The 8,569-nt window shown below is 40.0% G+C and overlaps 1 non-coding gene across 1 annotated transcript; it reads left to right on the top strand.

Moving 5' to 3' along the window:
* The first annotated feature begins 2,213 nt into the window (after positions 1–2,213).
* LOC119935895 lies at positions 2,214–2,351 on the top strand. The gene has a single exon (XR_005453493.1). It is a non-coding gene; the product is annotated as a small nucleolar RNA SNORA7 (small nucleolar RNA).
* The last annotated feature ends 6,218 nt before the right edge of the window (positions 2,352–8,569 follow it).

The following is an 8,569-nucleotide window of genomic DNA, read 5'->3' as shown; positions in this document are numbered from 1 at the left end:
CTTATGTAAATAACCTTACACTCCATTTCCCTTATCTGTAAATGATTTTAATGTCTCTCTCCCTCTGTATACAGCAAGGCACCATATATACCAAACTCTATCGTATTGTACTTTCCCCAGGCAATTAGCACAAATCTCTGCACACAGTAGCGTTCAGTAAATGACTTATTGTTGATGGTAACTGAAGAGCCCTTCACTTCTCACTGCACAGAAGCTTGGCTGTCCCTTGTTTTGAAGACCAGGTAAATTCTGCCTTACAAGACTGCATTGTACAAAGATGGAAACTCACCACTTACGTTCCTGCTTCAAACACTTCTGTTCTGCAGTACATCACAGTCCTGACCATGCTTTCCTGCCGAGTTGGGATCTATCAGTTAAACATGTTGCCAAAGGAAGTTGCGCAGGCAGAAAATACCAGGTTCAAGATGGGTTTGAATGAAAGCTTGCACGTGAGGTTTATGATACTGTGTTATTTGTTAAGCGCTTACTATATGTCATGCACTGTTCTAAGTGCAGGGGAAGATAAAAGATATCCAGTACCCCCTTTAGACTATAAACTCATTGGGGCAGGGAAAGTGCCTGTCAACGCTGTTGTATTGTAGTCTCCCAACTGGTGTGACGCAGATTCCATCCCACATAGTGCTCACAATCTAAATAGGAAGGAGAACAGGTTTTGAATCCCCATTTTACAATGGGATAACTGAGGCACAGAGAAGTGAAATGACTTGCCCAAGGTCACACCGCAGACAAGTGGTGAAGCTGGGATTAGATGCCATGACCTTCTGATTCCCAGACCTGTGCTCTCTCCACTATGCCATGGTCCCAGTCTCCTAGTTTACATGGCATCTATTGGAGATAATTCCGGAAGTGGACCAACATTTACATAGTATCTTGAATTTGAGTCCAAATGATTTTTCCCCTTCAAAATGTCTTGAAACTTTAAAATAGCCATTCCAGTTGGATCAATCAATGGCATTTACTGAGTGTTTACAGTGTCTTCTAGACTGTGATCCCACTGTTGGGTAGGGACCATCTCTATATGTTGCCAGCGTGTACTTCCCAAGCACTTAATACAGTGCTCTGCACACAGTAAGCGCTCAATACGATTGATTGATTGATTGCTCTGCACACAGTAAGCGCTCAATAAATACGATTGAATGAATGAATGAATTCAGAGTACTGTATTAAGCACTTGGGAGAGTACAATCCAACAGAGTTGGTAAATAACTTCCCTGCCTACAGTGAGCTTGAAATTTAATTACAATGCACAGAGTACACTAGTTTATAATCAAAAGCAAAGTGAAACAGGAAGGAAAGATCAGGAGGGATCCTGTATAAAATGTCATTAACCAAATTGTTTCACTCCTGTTAGGGGGAAAATTATCTCATTCCATAGCAAAGCAGTTGAGCCTCCAATCAGTCAGTACCTATTAGAATGGGGAAGTGCAGGGGAACATAAAAGATAATCCAGTACCCCATTTAGACTATAAACTCATTGGGGCAGGGAAAGTGCCTGTCAACTCTGTTGTATTGTAGTCTCCCAGTAGGTGCGACCCAGATCCCGTCCCACGTAGTGCTCACAATCTAAATATGAAGGAGAACAGGTTTTGAATCCCCATTTTACAATGAGATAACTGAGGTACATCAAGATGTGGCTCCTTCCACATCAAGACTGAATGTAACTTACAGTATCTTCAGAACAACTTACTGTGGTCCCTAAGGCTTCCTCTAAGGCCTTCAATTCCAGCACTACTTAGACTGTGAGCCCCATATAGGATGGGATTGCATCAGAACTGATTATTATTTGAGAAGCAGCGTGGCTCAGTGGAAAGAGCACGGGCTTTGGAGTCAGAGGTCACGGGTTCAAATCCCAGCTCTGCCAATTGTCATCTGTGTAACTTTGGGCAAGTCACTTAACTTCTCTGGGCCTAAATTACCTCATCTGTAAAATGGGGATTAAGACTGTGAGCCCCCAATGGGACAGCCTGATCACCTTGTAACCCTCCAGCGCTTAGAACAGTGCTTTGCACGTAGTAAGTGCTTAATAAATACCATTATTATTATTATTTTCTATCTACTCCATTCATTCAACTGTATTTATTGAGCGCTTACTGTTTGCTGAGCACTGTACTAAGGGCTTGGAAAGTACAATTGGGCAACAGATAAAGACAATCCCTATCCAGCAATGGGCTCACAGTCTAGAATGGTGTATTCCCCTCTCAGGATCGCACCTGGAGAGTTTCCAGTACTCTCCCAGTCTCGGCTACGGGAAGGAGAGTCAAGCAGAGGCCTACCAGTTCCATTCCTGGCTTGGGCAGTGGCTAGCAAGTGGAAGACAATCTTCTACAAGTCAAAACTCAGGCATGCTGGGCAGCAGCAGCATGGGAAAGAGTCGAGGGAGGAGACTTGAGTTTACTGTAAGGAAGGCAACAGTGGTAAACCACTTCTGTATTTTTACCAAGAAAACTCTATTGGTACAGTCCTAGAACAAATGCAGATGGAGAACGGGACGTTCTGGGAGAGATGTGTCCGTGGTGTCACTATGGGTCGGAAACGACTCATGGCATAAGACAAGACTCCAGTGCATAGTGCAATACTTGGCACTATGAATATCAGTCAGTGGTATTCACTGAGCACTTACTGCGTGCAGAGCACTGTACCAAGTGCTTAGGGGAGGACAATAATGAGGAGTTGCTTGACACCTTCCTATATTTTAAACCCTAACAACTGTGTCTCATTTTTGCTGTTTAAGTTTTCAGCCTAAGGAGATGCAAGGAAGTGTTATGGACAGATAAAGAGAGAGACTCTTTGTAACCCCAGTCAAAGCCCAACAGGTTGGTGATTAAATGCAAAATGGATTCAGTTGCCAAAAGAAAAATGGGTTCAAGGGACAGCAGTCGGACGTTTTTCAATTTGACTTTTTTTTTAAATCTCAGGCAAGGGGGAAAGAGTCTGACAGCAATCATACCTAGTTTATAGGTGTCACTCACTTCTAAGTGATTACCTAAAACATACAATGAATGTAAAACAATCCAGCTTATCAGCAAGTGAAGGGCACTACTATCTCCCAACCACAGTTTACTTGAAAGCTGTTATTAATTTCAGGGAAGAAACATTATCAGAAGGACAAAGCCTTTAAATAAGGTGGGATTGTGACTTGGAAAAACTTTTAAGCTTTCCTACATTAGCACTCTGGCAACTCTCTCGATTTCTTGTTTGGTCAAAATATTGAACTATCGGCCAATGACTTTTGAAGTTCTCAAAAATGTTCAAAGAAATTGTGCTGGGGGGATAAAAGGCATAAAATTATACTGTAAAATGAGAGCAGTGGATTTGTTGATGAAGCAAAGTCTCCCCAAAAGTAGAATCATCTTCAAACATTTGGGACAGATATATGTAATTAATGAAATAGAAGTGAACGTTGCAAACTATTTCCTTTCTTCTGACTCTGTTACCAACAAATGAGATTTAATATGCAGTTATTTTGGTTAGAACAGGCATTCCACACTTGCAACTTACAAATGCTATCCTTTATAGTTCTGTTTTTTTATTTTTACCCAATTTTATTTTTATTTTTCTGCAATTTCACAGCATCGCTTTTCATGAAGTTGGAAAAGTAAAATTATAATGCTCTTTGCTTCTTCCATTCTCAGAATTCACGACTCTTTAGTAAGGGCTGACTTCGAAGATTAATTATCTTTCAGACACAGTCTGCATGACGAATGCAAATGCAGGTTAAGAATTCAACAACTGCCAATCTATCAATTGATGCCCAAATATAAGACCCGGCTATGGAGAACATACATTAGGCATGCTATATGTTAGTGCTGGATTTACTCTGATTGACAGCCATTACTTTTACATATGAATTCATATTTGAATATTCATAGAGTAAACAATTATGTTGAATTTAAAATATAATTTTCATTGTTTCAAAAGTCTGTTCTTTCTCTGAATGACTGCATACATTGTTTCTTTCATGAAATTAAGCACTTTAATATACTGAAGTCTATCTGACTCATGATAGCGGCTGATTAGGATTTTCATAGTCTGCCTGATAGGATTGCCAGCAAGTGCTGAAATATAGAGGATTGAATTCTCTAAGTTAATCAATTTCCACTTTTCTCGAGTAATTCATTCTCAAAACAAAGGAGCAAAGTCATGATTGCAGTTTTAAGTAAATCTTGAAAAATAGTAAACATGCTTTTAGTCACCTAATAATTTTCAAATACCACTATGCACAATTATATCTATGCAACTTATTAGGTCTGTCTAATTATGTTTACATGGTCTACCTTCCTAGTTGAAATTTTAATGGAATTGAAATTTTTTCTATATTTTTCTTAATTCATACTACACAACAGTTTGGTTTGAAAATTTTTACAAGTTATGCCTTAATATAGAAATATTTTATAACATTCTAAGCTTTCTGATGCCAAGAGTTTAATTCACTTCAAGCCATTAGTCATAATACAGAAAAATCTCAAAATTGTCAACCCAATATGAGACAGTAGCCCAAAAAAGCCAGTTGACTGCTAGACATCAAGAAGGGGATAGAAAACAAAATGCAGAGTTTTGCCACTATAAGACCATGGCGTGGATGTGTCTGGTGCAATTCTGGCAGTAGTGTCTTAGAAAATAGAGCTAGAATCAATATTTAAAAGACCAATCAAAATGATCAAGGAAATTGATTTGCTTCTTTTGAGGAAAAACTGAAATAGGACCCTTTAGTTAAGGACATTATGGAAATCTACATAATAATTAATATTTCTTAAGCACTTGTGTGCAAAGCACTGTAAGCACTTCCTCCCTCCAAGCTATACAGCACTTACATACATGTCTATAATTTTATTTGCACTGATACCTCTCTACCTCATCCTAGATTGAAAGTTCATTGTGGGCAGGGGATGTGACTGTTTATTGTCGTTTTGTACTCTCCCAAGCACTTAGTACAGTGTTCTGCACACAGTAAGTGCTCAAATATAAATAAATGCAGCACTTGGGAGAGTACAATAGAGTAAGGCAAGATCCCTGCCCTCACGGAGGAAACCAAGACTAAAATAAAACTACAAGTAGGGGAAGCATAAAGGGAATGAACAAGGCAAACCCATGAAATTGTTGGTCAGTAAATTCCTCAACACCAAAATGAGTGTGCACTCATTGGAACTTGAAGGGGGTACTAATATTAGCAACGACACTTATTGAACATGCTCAAACTACATCGTGCTATATTAAGCACATGAGAAAGTACATCAGAAGCTTAAGAATGATCGCAGTATTTGTTAAGAGCTTACTATTTGCCAGGCACTGTACTAAGTGCTGAGATGGTTACAAGCAAAATCAGGTTGGACACAGTCCCTGCCCCACGTCGGGCTCAAAGTCTCAATCTCCATTTTAAAGATGAAGCAACTGAGGCACAGAGAAGGGAAATGCCTTGCCCAAGGTCACACAGCAGAGAAGTGGAAGATCTGGGATTAGAACCCAGGTTTCTGTGACTGTTTCTGTTCTCTGTATGTATGCTTGTACATATTTATTACTCTATGTTTATTTTACTTGTACATATTTCTTCTATTTATTTTATTTTGTTAATATGTTTTGTTTTGTTGTCTGTCTCCCCCTTCTAGACTGTGAGCCCACTGTTGGGCAGGGACCGTCTCTATATGTTGCCAACTTGTACTTCCCAAGTGCTTAGTACAGTGCTCTGCACATAGTAAGCGCTCAATAAATACGATTGAATGAATGAATGAATGTGACTCCCAAGCACATTCCCTATCTGCTTTGCTAGCTACTTCTCCAAAAATCTAGCAAGCCAGGCAGGCGTCAAACCTACAATCTTCTGATCCATACTCAGACGCATTTTCCCTTGCACCACTGCCCAAACAAAAAAAGACTCTCTCACATAGTGAGTTGTAAACATATAATAATTATGTTAGTAATAATAATGGTATTTATTAAGCGCTTACTATGTGGCAAAGCACTGTTCTAAGCCCTGGGTACTTGTTAAATGCTTACTACGTATGCCAAACGCTGTACTGTTACTAATAATAATGATATTGATGGTATTTGTTAAGCACTTATTTTATGTCAAGCACTGTTGTAAGCACTGGAGTAGATACAAACTCGTTGAGTTTGACATAGTTCCTGTCCCACATCGGGGTTTATAGTCTTAATCCCCATTTTACAGATGAGGTAAGTGAGGTACAAGGAAGAGAAGTGACTTACCCAAGGTCACACAGCATACAAGTGACAGAGCCAATATTAGAACCCAAGTCCTTCTTACTCCCAGGCCTGTGCTATATCACTAGGCCATGATCAATCAATCAATCATATTTATTGAGCGCTTACTGTGTGCAGAGCACTGTACTAAGCGCTTGGGAAGTACAAATTGGCAACATATAGAGACAGTCCCTACCCAACAGTGGGCTCACAATCTGAAAGATGCTTCCCTGCACTGGGGAACATGGTTGGACATCATCCCTGTCCATATGGAGTTCATTAAGTAGGAGGAAGAACTTAATCCCCTTGTAATTAATCCCCTTCTACTTAATTTACTTAATCAGAGAAGCAGCATGGCTCAGTGGAAAGAGCCCGGGCTTTGGAGTCAGAGGTCATGGGTTCAAATCCCAGCTCCGCCACTTGTCAGCTGTGCGACTTTGGGCAAGTCACTTCACTTCTCTGGGCCTCAGTTACCTCATCTGGAAAATGGGGATGAAGACTGTGAGCCCCCTGTGGGACAACCTGATCCCCTTGTAACCTCCCCAGCGCTTAGAACAGTGCTTTGCACATAGTAAGCGCTTAAATGCCATCGTTCGTTTTACAGATGAGGAAATTGAAGTACAGAGAAGTTAGCTAACTTGTCCAAGGTCACAGAGACAACAAGTGGTGGACCCTGGATTAGAACCCAGGTCCTCTGATTCTCAGGCTCATGCTCTTTCCACTAGGTCACAGAATTTATTGCCTCAGAATGTCATCCATGCTAAAAGTCCAGGAGACATTTGGATATTTTTCTTGACTATCAGTTTAAAACTGGAAGTGAAACGTAGGGAGGGATGCATATGGAAAATGAGGATCCTAGAGAGTACACCTCTGATCACTAGGACAGATTTCAAGGAAAGTCGCCAAGCATCCTGTTGTCCTTAAGAGAGATACAATAATAATAATAATAAAATAGAATTTATTAAGCACTTACTATGTGCAAAGCACTGTTCTAAGCACTGAATGGCAATTATTCAGCACTTACTATGTGCAAAGCACTGTTCTAAGCACTGAATGGCATTTATTAAGCACTTACTATGTGCAAAGCACTGTTCTAAGCGCTGGGGAGGTTACAAGGTGATCAGGTTGTCCCATGTGGGGCTCACAGTCTTAATCCCCATTTTACAGATGAGGGAACTGAGATCCAGAGAAGTGAAGTGATTTGCCCAAAGTCACACAGCTGGCAATTGGCAGAGCTGGGATTTGAACCCATGACCTCTGACTCCCAAGCCCGGGCTCTTTCCACTGAGCCACGCTGGTTCTCTACTGACTGGGTTGGATGGACTCGCCCAGCTAATCAATTAATGGCATTTACTGACAACCTATTGTGTGTAAAATGCTGTACTAAGAACTTGGGGTTCTACCAAATCAATACACCAGATTTGGTAGAGACATTTCAAGGCCACAAAGAGTTTACAGTTCATAGGGGGAAACCAACATTAAAATACATAAAAATAAATATCCTATTTGCAGAGCTCTGAACTTGGTCCCTACTGAATGCAGAACACTTTCCGGAGCACTTCCTATGTGTAGAACACTGTGTGGGCAAATATTGTGAGCATTTTACTAGACACCTCCTAGCACTCAATCAATCAATGGTATCTATGTGCAGGGTACTGACTGCACCAAGTGCTTGGGTAAACTCACGAATGGGCTTACATTCTTTACAATCTGAGTTAGAAAAACAACCTGAAACTTCAAAGCATCTAAATTAGAATATCCCTTTTTGATCCAACAATTGTCCCCTTACTATTTGAGATCCATACACTTCAATGGCAAGTGTTTCAAAGCTTCCTATTTTGGGTTTGCCCTTATTGGTTCTTTTTGACCCTTTGACTATTTTCATGTTTCAATATCTTTCTTGACTGGATTTTCCTTCCCCCTGAATCTTTTCTCTTTCATTTCAGTTTTTTCTTTCCTGATTTTGTGCCATGAGTCTTTCCTTTCATTCAATAGTATAACAGTATTCATTCAAATGTATATGCAATGCACTGTACTAGGCATTTGGGAGAGTATAATAAAAATAAGAGACATGGTTCCTGCCCTAGAGGAATTTACAATCTAATCAGGGAGATGGACAAATTAAATGCATAAATCCTAAAACACCTACTTCTGCCAGAACACATGTTTTCTCTGTGCATTTTGCTGGCTAGAATGCTGTTAGGGAATATTTATCTAACAACAAGGGGCTCACTAATAGCACCAAAATGACCATTATTAAACATTTAAATAGATTATTTTTGCTCATAGAAGAATGAGAGAGAAAGAGGTTATGTATCTAAGTTGGATGAACTTCCCAAGCAATGTGCATGGA

Source organism: Tachyglossus aculeatus, chromosome 12 (genome assembly GCF_015852505.1).
Source record: "Tachyglossus aculeatus isolate mTacAcu1 chromosome 12, mTacAcu1.pri, whole genome shotgun sequence".
NCBI lineage: Eukaryota > Metazoa > Chordata > Mammalia > Monotremata > Tachyglossidae > Tachyglossus > Tachyglossus aculeatus.
This window is presented reverse-complemented; position numbering and strand designations above follow the sequence as displayed.